Raw genomic sequence first — 14,516 nt, 5'->3', positions numbered from 1 at the left:
ACCAATGATGTAAAGCACTTGTATTCAGAAAACTGCAACTCAATATTAAAACAAATCAAAAAAGCCCTAAATAACTGGAGGAACATTCCATGCTCATGGATCAGAAGACTAAATATCATTAAGATATCAATTCTACTCAAATTGATATACAGATTCAATGCAATCCTGATAAAAATTCCACCAGCATTAAAGAAAAAACTGAAAACACGATCATTATATTTATTTGGAAGGGCAAGAAGTCCTGAGTAGCCAGAAACATCATAAAAAGGACAAGTGAACCCTCATCTCCAGGCTTTAAATCGTAATACCTACCTATAGTGGTAAAAATAGCATGGTACTGGCCTAAAGACAGACACAATAGACCAATGGAACAAAATTTATGGTTTAGAAACAGACCCTCACAGGTATGGTCAAGTGATTTTTGACTAGCTTGTCAAACTCACACAGCTTGGGCAGAACAATCCATTTAACAAATGGTGCTGACAGAAATGGACATCCATAGCTGAAAGAAGGAAAGAGTACACCTATTTCACACCTCTCTGAGCTGGGTCTCTGACCTCTCACCTGCAAGCCAGAGATGACTACAACCCCGGATGACCTAGCAGTCCCCATAAAACGACTGAAGATTATAACTCAAAAATGCCATAAGAAAAAGAAAACAAGCCTGCAGGAATTAAAAGTAATGGGCCTTTTACAACAAAGAGATGAAGATGATACCCCCAGAAAATTGGTTTCTAACATACCTTGCTGTGGTGTCTAACAAAATCATCAAATTATTTCCCTGCCTATTACTGTTGGTAATTTATTGTCCACCTGTACCTGCTACAGTTTATTGGGCTCATGTGCTTAATCCACCTACCTTCTCCCTAGTTTCCTGGATGGACCCAGATCCTCCTATCTTTTCTAATGATACTTTTTATACTGGAGGCTATTGGCTTCCCCCCACTGAGCCTTTAATCTCCAAACCAGCAATTTATGCTTAATAGTACTATTACTTATATGTCTACTAATCCACCTATTTGTCTTTCTAAAACACTCAACACCAGTTGCCTTCCTATCTGCAAAACCCTTTATGAATATGACTAGAAAGGTCGGTTAGATTCCAACATCCCTGTTAGCACCATAAATTTCTGTTATACATACTGTCAGCTTTGCTGGGGAAGCCCCATTTCCCTGTTTCTCTGCTAATCTTTCTGCACCAGGCTATAGACACTGTAGACTATCTCAAGATGGACTACCATATTGGAAAACATGTCAAGATACTCATCCTCTTGTCTCTCATACTTGTAATTTTAGCTTTGTTTCTTGGGGACCTGGGTTTAAAGTTTATATAAAAAATGTTACTTACCATACTTTTCCTGTTAATAAAACAATCGGATGGAGTGGTGCCAGTAGTGGCAGTCCATCTGTTCAATTGCTTAACCCTCTAAAATCTCCATGGCATCTGAATATTTGGAGGCTGGGATTGCCTTTTTTTCCTAGAGAACATTGGACTGTACAATATACTATGGGTACTGTGGCCTGTTGTGATAATCCTCAATGCAATGCTACTATTGTGGCTAAAGATCCTATAGATTGTTACTGTTTGTAGAACCCATCCTTATGTGTTCCTTGCAGCTACTGTCCACTCCCTAATCTTTGAAGGAGCTGTTTATAATGTCACACTTAAACCTCCAATATACTATTTAAGTTGCTTGACTCACCACAATGTTACTACTTTGAATATTAATTCTTCATTTATTCTTCGATGACAGGCACAACAGTGGGTACCCATTAACCTCACACATGAATGGCAACCTCCTACAGAACTTTTCCTATTAGCTGAACTTTTAACAAGTTATAAGTGAAGCACTTCATTGGCACACTGATTGCCATGATAATCTCCATTGTAGACATTGCTGTGCTAGTCACTACTACTGTTATTGTTCTAACTACTTTAATTCAAACTGCTGAAGAATTAGATTCATTTATGGACAAAGTAACAAATGAACTTTTGAATCAAATGAATATAGATAGTGAAATTATGTCTAGATTAGATGCTTTAGAAGCTGCTGTTATGTGGATAGGACAACGACAAGAAGCTTTAGCTGTGTGAATTAAGTTGTCATGTGATTATAACTTTTCTCATTTGTGTAACCCCCCTGTCGTAAGATTTATTGAATGAAACCTGGCAGACTGTCCAGCATAACCTTAATACTGCTTTCTCCCATAAACATAATGAGAGCTTGCCTTATTACAAACACTTCTATCTCATAATCACCATGAACATAGTCAAAGATATATTAATGTGATTATGTCTGTGTTGCAATGCTTCTCCCCTTCTAATTGGCTTCCTCATCTGGATATACACAATTGGATACAATCTGCTTTCATTATATTAGTGATTGTAGCCATTCTTTATCTTTGTACAAGTTTGTAAAGAAAATATTAAAAGATGATATATTTCTCATGTTTTTAACTCATCTAAAAAACAAAAAAGGGGAAATGTGGCAAACCAGGCTGCCTCTGTGAGGCCTTGATGGAAGTTTGGTTTGGACAGCTGAACACAGCAGTCCTAAAAGCCTTCAGTGTGATAGCTGAATGCAGCTGTTGCCATCATGTCTGGCTGGGGAGCCTTGTAAGTCATGTAGTAGCCAGGAAAATTTGTTGAGTACACAAAGGGATGAAAGCAACTGTAATGTTCAGAAGATAGACTGCTGCAAATACACAATGAGACATTTAATCATGAGCTGTACTAGGTTAGACGTGCTTAGGAATAACCAAGAAAATAGATTCATGAGTTATGATTCATTGCTAATTATTCATCAAGGCTAGAAACAGGAGAAATATATACTGGGAGAAAAACTAATAAAGGGAGCTTCTTCTTTGATCATAGAACTGTTGTGTATGCATGTACTTTCTTCATGTGTCTAAGTCTTGCTGGACAAGGCTATTCCCACTTCTGAACCCCAACACCCTGCACCAACAAATAATTCATATTTAGCTTATAAATTCCAAGCCCTGCATATAGGAAAATGAATGGGACTTGGTTGTGCTGTTGAGACCCAGAAATTCAGAGGATATTGACACAGGAAAGTAAAGGGCATTGCTGATGCACCAGGAAGCTGAAGCTGCAGAGATAAGTCAGGCCTGCCTAGTTCCAGCCTTATAAATTAAAACCATTGCTTCCAAAATTCAAATATGTCAGCAGTTTCCTGGAGGATTACAGTGGTCAGACTAACGTGACTGGGCACACGCGGCGCCCGCGACTTTCTCTGGCAAATGTCGTCCTGCGGCAGAAGGGCGAGAACTCAGGAGCAAGCGCGTAGCGGGCGCCGCCTTCCTCCCAGACGCGCCTCAGCTTCTCCCTCGACTCCAGCGGAGACCGGGTGTGAGCGACCTGCGCGTCCTCTCGTCCTAAAGTCGCAAAGAAGGGAAGCAGGCTCCGAGGGCTTCCCAGCCGGCCGCTCTGGCCTCTGGCAAACGTGGTCAGGACCCCCGGGAAGCGCAGTCCCGAGGCACCTGGCCTCAGAAACGCCCCTCATCCCTCCCCAACGTATCCCCGCACCCCTAACCCTGCACGGCCGCGCGTGCGCGGTCGGGGGCGTCCAGGAGCCTCAGGGGCCGCCGTGACCGCCGGGCCGCCCTCCTGAGAGGACTCTCCCTCCACGCCGCAAGGCGCAAGGGCCTCTGGGAAAGGGACTCTGAGCCGGAAGTACTCTGGGCAGCGCTCGTGGTTTCCGCTGTGGACGGCGCGGACGGGGGCGCGTCTCCCTCGGCCCCTGCGGCGACCCTGCTGGAATAACGAGCGTCCTGAGCCACCAGTGGCTGGCTGGAGCCACAGTGCCCCTGGGAGGAGTAATCCGAGGCCCCCTAATGAATGCAGGGAGGATGATTCCCACCATGACTGGGCCTCAGTGGCAGGGCCTGCGGGGGCTTGTAGTGCGAAGCCTCAGTCTTGGTCACCAGAATATTCTGTGCCGGTGGTACGTGGCTTTTCATACCTGTCGTGAGTGGGGTGTGTGTGACAGGCCTCCTGAGACTACACCTGTGACTTGGGAGCAGGTGACTGGATACACGTGAGTGACCTCCAGGAGCGGATAGTGAATGGGATTCTGTGACAGTGGTGCAGGATGGTGGAGGAAAGGAAGTCACAGCTGGCTCTGCCATTGGAGGAGGGAGGGGAAGGGGTTTTAGTGGCTTTGGTGCCAAGAATTTGAAAAGGGACCCCGAAATGAGGGGGGCAATGGTGAGAAGGGAGGGTGGGGTCAAAGTAAGAAGGGCCAGTGGTGAGACGTGGGGGTGTGGCCAGTAGTGAAAGCCGCACCAAATTTGAAAAGCACGCCAGGAGTGAAAGTGGCACCCAGCCGCCCAGCCCGCTAGCGTACAGAGAGCAAGGGAGTGACGACTGAGCAGGAACTGTGGAACTTAGACATCTCAGGGAGGCCGTAACCCCTGAATTACCCAAGCAATGGGGAACAGGGGAGGGACCTGTGTGTTAGTTTTAGGGTATAAATATCTCTGTTTCTTATTGTTTGGCATGCTGGCCATTTTATCCAGGTCGTGTACCCATTCTTACAAGATTATTGATAAAATTCTTTTCTCCTCCACAATCAGGTGAGCACTTGTTTTCTTATAGGTGCAGCTTTTTTTCTAACAATCTTGGGGGCTTGTCCGGGATCCAAAGCTTCAGAGGGGGACCCCCAGCGCAGATGACGGGAAGGTGCACCCCGCTGATTGAGGGCCTTGGACTCCACCATTGTGGCCCACCTTTGACAGCTGAAAGGACCCAAGACCAGACTCTTAGATTTGCTGATTATGGACAAGAAAAGGGGAAGGGAAGACCTGCCTCTTGCTGACCAGGTAACCCTGTGCATGGGCCAAGGTAAGAAAAAGGATTATTAAGTACTGCCTTTGTGGGGAAATTCTGATGAGTCTGGGCTTGAAAGAAACCCAGACAATACTTAGAAGGGGGAACAGAGGCAGTCAGTCAACCGGGATGGGGGTATCTGTAAGATCCCCAGGGCACATTCCTTCAGGTAGTCCATTAGGGAAGATGTTGAAACATTGGACTGATAGTGATCAGACCAAAGGAAAGGAAATTGCTGCCCAATGTATTCTGGCCAAAATATGTGGTAGATGAGGATTGGCTCTGTGCCAACCTTGCTTTCATAATTCTTTCTGTGTTTTTTTATTTGTTCAGTATATGTTTTAATACCTCTGGGTGGTAATATTAAATCAACAATGAAAATTCTTAAAAGAGCTCTCTATTCAAATGGCTAAAAATTTTAAAAAGCACTTAATAGAGTATGGAAATCTTTGAAATGCCTAAATTGAGATGAATAGTTTATTCTTTTTTCACAGAACAGAATAAGGGATATGAGCCTTAAGTAGATATAGAAAGGTATAAAATTTTCTGGAAGTGCTGAGTAGAATTTGATAAGTTTGTTTTAAAGAATGTGTTTTTTCCTAAGATAAGATAGCTGTTTTTCATACAATCAGGATGGAGGTACACAGAACAAAACTTGCCATGTATATGGCAAGTTGTAGAAGGTATTGTAGAAGGTAGTATTAAGTAAGGGAATGTGTTTCATGAAGGTGGAATTTGTCTTGAGATGAAGCAACTATTGTCTATGTGGTTGTGGATAGTTACAAGAAGTTTGCAGAAGCAATGTTTAAACTGAAATATTTGAATGTCTAATTCCAGTGTCATTATTAAACAGAAACTGAATTGATTTTAATAACAAAAAGTAGTTTCATAACACAAGAAACAGTCAGAGGCCACCTTAATCTGCATATGAAAGTGGTAGTAAAGGAAAATAATCTTGATTCCATTGGGCATCTGTATTACTGAAGTGTGATCATGGTGAAGGTATAGAAGTAAAAAGCTCCATGGTGCTGAAGGATGCTATGCACCAGGCCAGTGGAAGACTGGAGCCAACTTTGTAGCTTCTCTCTAGGTTCAACAGTGCTGCAGCATGCTGTCTGTGTGAAGGACATGCTAAGTGGAACAGTGATTACCAGAGTGTTGTGAGTAGAACTTAAATATAATTGGCCTCATGGCCTGCTCCCATGTAGAGACGACTTGTATGGTGTTGCAAACCTGGAACTTAGATCTAATAATTGGCAACTCAAAAAGAAATTTATGCATCCATTAGTGCATTGACTGGTATTACATACTGTACCCATATCTCTATTCTAGATATATGCTTAATGATTATGGTGATATATTTTTTAGATCATATGCAGAGGGATATTGACATGTTAAAAGGTCCTGATAAACTTCATTTTCTAAGTAATGAACATGCTTAATCCAAGTCTCTCTCCTAGCCCTTATTCTAAAACCTTTCCTACTTGTGTCCTGGGGAGGACTGGCAAACCCACATGCCATCCTGCCAGGGCTAAGCATTTTCCCACCAGGAAGGAAACAGTAAAGGAGGTGGTTGGGATCCATTTCAGCTTAACCCCATCAAGATGGTCTATGGGCAACCTTTCCTCACCTAGGACTTGGAAACCAATTTCTGATTAAAACCTGCAAAATAAAGCCCATCAACTTTGAGACGATACAGCCTTTTCTGTTTTTCTGACCCAGTATCCTTTCAGTGAAACCCTATATCCTCAAAATTCTAATTAAGTTTATTTCTTCCATCTTGTTAGCCATACAGGGATTTCAGCCAGTTTCACCCAGGGTGCTATAGTCATCTTCCTCCAGCCATGATAGAATAACAGGAGGGCTTTACACCTTGTCAGGTAAGGCCTACTGCTCCTAACCAGTGGGAAGCAGTTACAAAAGAATAACCATCATCCTTCAGCACCCCTTTAAGAATGAAGGTGTAAGCTCTCAGAGGGAGAAGATAGAGGCTTCAGAGGGACTCAAATGGGCATTAGTGCAAACTCCTGTTCTAGCCTTCCCTTCCCTTGAGAAACCTTTCTGCCTGTTGGTTACAGTAGATAAAGCAAAGCCTGGGGGTTCAGACCTAAATCTGGGGAGGTCAAAGGAGACCTGTAGCCTTCCTTTCCAAGATTTTGGATCCAGTCTCCAGGGGATGGCCTGGATGTGTTCAAGCTGTGGTGGCAACAACTCTCCTGGTAGAAGAGAGCAGGAAGCTGACTTTTGGGGGATCCTTAGTCATTAGCACCCCTCATCAGGTCAGAACTATTCTGTCTCAGAAAGCAGGAAGGTGGCTGACTGACTCCCGAATTTTAAAGTATGAAGCTATCCTATGGAAAAAAAATGACTTGGTATTGATAACACCATAGCCTAAACCTGGCCTCCTTCCTTTAGAAGGGACCTGACCAAATGGAGGCTTCTGAGCATGATTGTTTAGACCCAATTGAGTATCAGACCTGAGTCCAGTCTGACCTTGGGGACTTTCCCCTGGACTTGGGGGAAAATTATTCATAGATGGATTCTCCAGGGTCCTAGAAGGAAGGAGGCGCAATGGCTATGCAACTGTGGATGGACTAACTTGTGAGATGAAAGAAGCTGGCTGATTGCTCAATGACTCATTCAGCTCAAATTTGTGAATTGTATGCATTAAATCAAGCCCTCAAGTTATTATGGGAAAAGGATGGTATAGTCTATACCAACTCTAAGTACGCCTTTGGGGTAATCCACTCCTTTGGAAAATTTTGGGAAAAGAGGGGATTGGTTAACAGCGAAGGAAAAGGGCTAATCTATGGGGAATTAATAAAACAAGTATTGGCTGATCTTCTTTTACCCAGGGAAATATCAGTGGTGCATGTAAGCAGATACCAGAATGGTCATATGTTTGAAGCAAAGGGCAATAGGTTAGTAGATGAAGAGGCTAGGGAAGCCCCCCTTAGTTCCTCTTTGATGATCCTGATACCCTCCATTCCCCAAGAGTTCAGGGTCCCCACATTCTCTGAAAAGGAGGTAAAAGAGCTGGAGCAGTTAGGAGCAACCCTAGATGATCAAGGGAGGTGGCTTCTCCCAGAGGGTAGGCAAGTGTAGAATAAACAAGTGATGACAGAGGTATTAGCAGTCTTACACCAAGGGAGTCATTGAGGGGTACAGGCCATGTGTGGTCTGGTTCTCAAGTGCTTTTGATGTGTGGGCCTTTATACTGTAGCTAAACAAATAAATGAATGTATAATTTGCCAAAAGGTCAATAAGAAAGTTTTAAGAAAGCAAGTGCCAGGGGGGGGAGAAGCCCAGCCTCAGACCATTCCAGAGTATTCAGGTTGATTACACTGAAATGCCCCCAATGGGTTGGCTGAAGTATGTTCTGGTTATTGTAGGATCATTTGACAGGATGGGTGGAGGCATATCCTTTGGCCTCATCTACAAGAGCAGGAACTTCTAAAATTATCCTTGAACAAATCATTTCTCATTATGGGTTAGTGGAAAATATAGACTCAGACAATGATAGCCACTTTACTTCCTGTATACTACAGAATATTATACAAAGCCTGGGTGTTACATGGAAATTCCATACTGATGTGGGCTATGGCTGGAAGGCTCTTTGTCTCTTCAGAGATAACTAAGTTGTTTGACTTGTGGGTGTGGAACGGTAAGAGGCTGCAGTCCTGCCCTTAGGGACTGGCAGCGGCTCCAGTCCCAAGAAATGTTTAACAATGCAAGGGCTATAAACTTTAAGTATTTAGGGGAAATGCAAAAACCAAATATGCTAAAGGCTTATCTAGAATGTCTGGAGTCCTTGCTAAAAGCTTACCTAAGATGTGGAAGAGATATATGCTAATTGAAGCCTATTGAGAACTGAAACAAAGGGACCATTTGGCCTTTCCTCTCTGTATAAAAGACGTTTGAAAATCTTGTTCGGGGCTCGGGATTCAAACTGGAAGCTCCCGAGTCTGGCCGGCCGTCAATAAACCATTTTTCCTTCTCAAAATCATTCCTGAGTCCTGGCCTCTCTATACTCAAATAATTGAACTTCTCTTAAATTCCACAACATATTTGGCGACTCCGCCGGGACTACAAATGAAGGCCAGAGACGGTAGCATTTTGCTGCCCCTTCCAAATCCCCGAGGAAGCCGGGAGGACTCGGGTGAACCCCAAATCTGGGCGCCCCTGGATTAAATTTAATCCAGAAAAGATGTGGGCTCCACCAGAATCTTCCCGACAAAAATCGAGGGCAATGGAAGGTCTGAAGAGAAAGATTCTGGGAACGAAAAAGAACTCCGAACATGGAAGAAGGTAAGACTCCCCGGGTGAGCACAGTCTGGAAGGCCCTAGCTTTAATTGCTAGGAAGGGGAGGCTGATCACCTCCCGAGAGAACCCTAGTAGCCCCAGAAGGCTGGGGGGAAGCCGTTCTCTCTAGGCTTGGGAAAAGGAGGAAAACCGGGGAAAAGCCCTGGTGTTTTGGGTTTGTCTAACTGCATGTTAGAATCTGGTACTGGTCTTATATCCACTAAAGGAGTGGAGTCTCGATTTTAATAGGAAGGGCTATTTATAGGTTCAAGTCCTAATGTCCTGGAAATTGGTCTAGATTAAGGGAAACAAAACTTGGTTACAGGAAAATGGATCGGCTTTTCTGGTGGAGCTTGGTCTTGGTGTAAAGTTTAAACAGTGGAAAAGTCTAGCTGAAATCTTTTGTTATGGTGCTAATTTGTGAATGAATTCGCTTTATACCAAATGTTAAGTGTTCTGAGGTTTGTGATGGCTGTGGGGGCAGCCATGGTGAAAATAAATATATAAACTTGTGGGTCAGATTAGTGACCTTTGTGCTTCTGTCTGTGTCAGCTCAAGGCTAGTGTTGGAGTTGTCCTTATGTAAAGTGGAATTACAGCTAAGCTGGAGCCCTCCCTTGCCGTTGACAAGGGAGTGAAATGATTCTGGGGCAAAAGCTGAGGAGTCTGGATGTTTGCAGAGTCTAGATGTTTGTGCATGCTCTGCTGTCTTGTCTCTGGTCTGGCCCTTTGCCGGGGCTTGGAGGCCATCTGTGTCCGCGCCACGCACCCAAGTTTGTTGGGGATGTCCCAGTCAGGGTGGCTGGGTCCCTGGGAGAGTTGCCAAATTTGAGTAGGTTCTGTCTGCCCATTTTGGCTGAAAGCTGGAAAGGGGGGAGCGGCTTGCCCCTTTCCAGTGAGTCCACCCTTCTATTCATAAGCTGCATTCCTGTTTGTTGTGCGCCTGACTGCCTGGAAGGGGGGGGAAGTGAAGAGGGTGAAAAGCAGAATCAGAATAAATGCAGTAAAGTTCCCTCCTTAGGGTGTCAAAGCCAAAATACGTTTGCATTCTGCTCAGGTTCTTAGAAGGTATTGTAGTAACCTTAAGTAAGAGAATGTGTTCTGTGAAGGTAAAATTTGTCTTAAGGGTATAAATATAAAAGTTTTACAAAGCATTGTTTAAGGTATTTAAGTGGCTAATTGCAGAAAGTCATTATTTAACAAAACTGAATTGATAATAATAATAATAAAAGGCAGTTTTATAACAAACTTATTCGGCAGCCAATCTCCCCTGCCAACTTGCTTCCAAAAAAACTGTTTCTGGTATTGATGTGGGCTATGGGTGGAAGGCTCTGTGTCTCTTCAGAGATAACTAAGTTGTTTGACTTGTGGGTGTGGAATGTAAGAGGCTGCAGTCCTGCCCTTAGGGACAGTGACAGCAGGCTCCAGTCCCAGGAAATGTTTAACAATGCAAGGGCTATAAACTTTAAGTATTTAGGGGAAATGCAAAAACCAAATATGCTAAAGGCTTATCTAGAATGTCTGGAGTCCATGCTAAAAGCTTACCTAAGATGTGGAAGATATATGCTAATTGAAGCCTATTGAGAACTGAAACAAAGGGACCATTTGGCCTTTCCTCTCTGTATAAAAGACGTTTGAAAATCTTGTTCAGGGCTCGGGATTCAAACAGAAAGCTCCCGAGTCCGGCCGTCCATCAATAAACCATTTTTCCTTCTCAAAATCATTCCTGAGTCCTGGCCTCTCTATACTCAAATAATTGAACTTCTCTTAAATTCCACAACATATTTGGCGACTCCGCCGGGACTACAAATGAAGGCCAGAGACGGTAGCATTTTGCTGCCCCTTCCAAATCCCCGAGGAAGCCGGGAGGACTCGGGTGAACCCCAAATCTGGGCGCCCCTGGATTAAATTTAATCCAGAAAAGATGTGGGCTCCACCAGAATCTTCCCGACAAAAATCGAGGGCAATGGAAGGTCTGAAGAGAAAGATTCTGGGAACGAAAAAGAACTCCGAACATGGAAGAAGGTAAGACTCCCCGGGTGAGCACAGTCTGGAAGGCCCTAGCTTTAATTGCTAGGAAGGGGAGGCTGATCACCTCCCGAGAGAACCCTAGTAGCCCCAGAAGGCTGGGGGGAAGCCGTTCTCTCTAGGCTTGGGAAAAGGAGGAAAACCGGGGAAAAGCCCTGGTGTTTTGGGTTTGTCTAACTGCATGTTAGAATCTGGTACTGGTCTTATATCCACTAAAGGAGTGGAGTCTCGATTTTAATAGGAAGGGCTATTTATAGGTTCAAGTCCTAATGTCCTGGAAATTGGTCTAGATTAAGGGAAACAAAACTTGGTTACAGGAAAATGGATCGGCTTTTCTGGTGGAGCTTGGTCTTGGTGTAAAGTTTAAACAGTGGAAAAGTCTAGCTGAAATCTTTTGTTATGGTGCTAATTTGTGAATGAATTCGCTTTATACCAAATGTTAAGTGTTCTGAGGTTTGTGGTGGCTGTGGGGGCAGCCATGGTGAAAATAAATATATAAACTTGTGGGTCAGATTAGTGACCTTTGTGCTTCTGTCTGTGTCAGCTCAATGTTAGTGTTGGAGTTGTGTCCTTATGTAAAGTAGAATTACAGCTGAGCTGGAGCCCTCCCTTGCCATTGGCAAGGGGGTGAAATGATTCTGGGGCAAAAGCTGAGGAGTCTGGATGTTTGCGGAGTCTAGATGTTTGTGCATGCTCTGCTGTCTTGTCTCTGGTCTGGCCCTTTGCCGGGGCTTGGAGGCCATCTGTGTCCGCGCCAAACACCCAAGTCTGTTGGGAATGTCCCAGTCAGGGCGGCTGGGTCCCTGGGAGAGTTGCCAAATTTGAATAGGTTCTGTCTGCCCATTTTGGCTGAAAGCTGGAAAGGGGGGAGCGGCTTGCCCCTTTCCAGTGAGTCCACCCTTCTATTCATAAGCTGCATTCCTGTTTGTTGTGCACCCGACTCCCTGGAAGGGGGGGAAGTGAAGGAGGTGAAAAGCAGAATCAGAATAAATGCAGTAAAGTTCCCTCCTTAGGGTGTCAAAGCCAAAATACGTTTGCATTCTGCTCAGGTTCTTAGAAGGTATTGTAGTAACCTTAAGTAAGAGAATGTGTTCTGTGAAGGTAAAATTTGTCTTAAGGGTATAAATAATTATAAAAGTTTTACAAAGCATTGTTTAAGGTATTTAAGTGGCTAATTGCAGAAAGTCATTATTTAACAAAACTGAATTGATAATAATAATAATAAAAGGCAATTTTATAACAAACTTATTCGGCAGCCAATCTCCCCTGCCAACTTGCTTCCAAAAAAACTGTTTCTGGTATTACATGCTACTAAGTATTTAAAGTAAAGAAAGGTTCATTATTTTAACAAACTTGTTTAGTATTAATGGCAATTATATGTTGTAAGAAGTTTGCCTGGTAACTTAGTATGTGGGATATATGGAGTGGGTTTTTATTGTTAAGGAAACAGAAGATGATTTCGTCCTAAGATAAAATGATTGATTATTGGAAAGAGTAGAGTGTGGGACAGAACCTGAATGAATACTGAAAGTGTAGAAGGTTTGTGGAAGGGAAATTTTTATGATTAAAATTGAATAAGATCAATATACAAAGAAAATCTTTTATCAATAGCTTCTTGTGCTTTAACCTCATCATTTCCTCAGTGTTTAAAGAAGAGTCTTACCTCTTAAAAGAACATTTATGTTCTAGAAATCAAATCCTGAAAAGTAGCCTTTTATTTCAAACTAACTGCAAGAGATTTATTCTTTTACTTTAAAGGAAAAATTAAGGTAATAAGTTCATTTAATATGTTATAAGTCGAATGAAAGGTATTTAAAGGTGTTATAAAATTAATAGGTTTTAAAAAAATTAATAAAAACTGTAACTAAGAGTTAAAATCATTTATAAATGCATTTATATTATAAAACAGTGGAAAGACAATAACTGAGATTATAGCTGGGTGAATTTAGCCTGAAACTATTATTTAAGTGTAAATTCTACACTAACCTTTCCTTTGTTTATGGTTACTTCAAGCCTAACCTCACCCTTTGCCTTTGCCTATGGTTATTTCATAACTGAGAAGAGCTGGGACATCACTGTCTCCTCTCCTGGTATTAGTAATCCTTTCTCTCATGAATTCAAGTGTAAACTAAATAAATTGCTGCCTGATAGAATAAGGTTAAATGGCCACTGGAGTTTTATTATCTCCAAAATCAAAAAGGGGGGTGGAGGGGGAGAAGTCTCCTGCCTTGACGGTCAGTGTTCCTAAGAGTGGCAATTCATGAGAGAAAGCAGTCTGTCTCCCTGAGGCTTCAAATAGCCTCAGTAAATATATATAAAATTAATCTTGTTGCTTATCCAAAATTCTGCTAATTTCAAAATAAAATATAAAGTTCTAAAACAAAATGGTGCTAAGGCATTGAGAACATTTTGGTTATTACAATCCATTAAGTAAGAAAGAAAATTCTTGTGGTAAACTGCATGGTCATAGTGCAAATTAAGAAGAGTTTCAAAAGTCTTTGAAAAGTTTAAAGTAACTAAAGTCATGTTGTTGTGTCAAACTATTCATGTCTGCCTATTTGCTCAAATTGTTGAGGTTAAATATGCAGTTATATAAGTAATATGCATTTCTGGACCCCTAATTAATTAAGCTAAACAGTATATAAAATAATGCAAATTATAAGTAATATCAATGAGTTGTGTTTGTGTCTAACTCTTTGTGTCTGCCCATTTAAAAAAAAAAAAAAAGCTCAATGTATGTCTTCATACATCAGGATAATATCAAATTAACAAATAAAAATTCTTAAAAGAGGTCTATTCAAATTGTTAAAAATTAAATATGCAGTTATATTTATAAATATTCTTAAAGCCCAAATTAAACTAAGCAGGATGAAAAAGTCATAGAAATCTGATTATGGAAACAATTGGGAAAGGGCCTCCTCTTCAAGACTAGGTGTGGCAGATTAAACCTATCTACTAGGCTAGGGAATTAAGAATCAGTTTGCCTGGTAATTTCCCAGTTTCAACCTTTGTCAGCCATAAATTGAAAAAAAAAAAAAAACAAAAACAAAGATTAGGTTAATTTTCACATAAGAAAAATGTTGACGTAACCCCACGGCCTGCTGCCTCAGTCTCCCACTCCTGGGTTGGACAGCAGTGGAGGAGACCAGTTTAGGCCAGTCCTATGGGCAGTGGAAGGATGCCCAAGAAGGAGCTAACTAAGTCGGTGCCATTTCAGCACTAAATTCTATTCCTTATTTGACAAAGGGGGGAGCAGGTAAAAACTAAAATGGTTGGAATGTGATAGAGGAAGTAGTTAAATCAAACTTTTGGGTGGGAAAGTTAAATCTCAGATAAG

The sequence above is a fragment of the Dasypus novemcinctus genome, chromosome 18, assembly GCF_030445035.2.
Source record: "Dasypus novemcinctus isolate mDasNov1 chromosome 18, mDasNov1.1.hap2, whole genome shotgun sequence".
Classification (NCBI taxonomy): domain Eukaryota; kingdom Metazoa; phylum Chordata; class Mammalia; order Cingulata; family Dasypodidae; genus Dasypus; species Dasypus novemcinctus.
Note: the sequence above shows the minus strand (reverse complement) of the source record.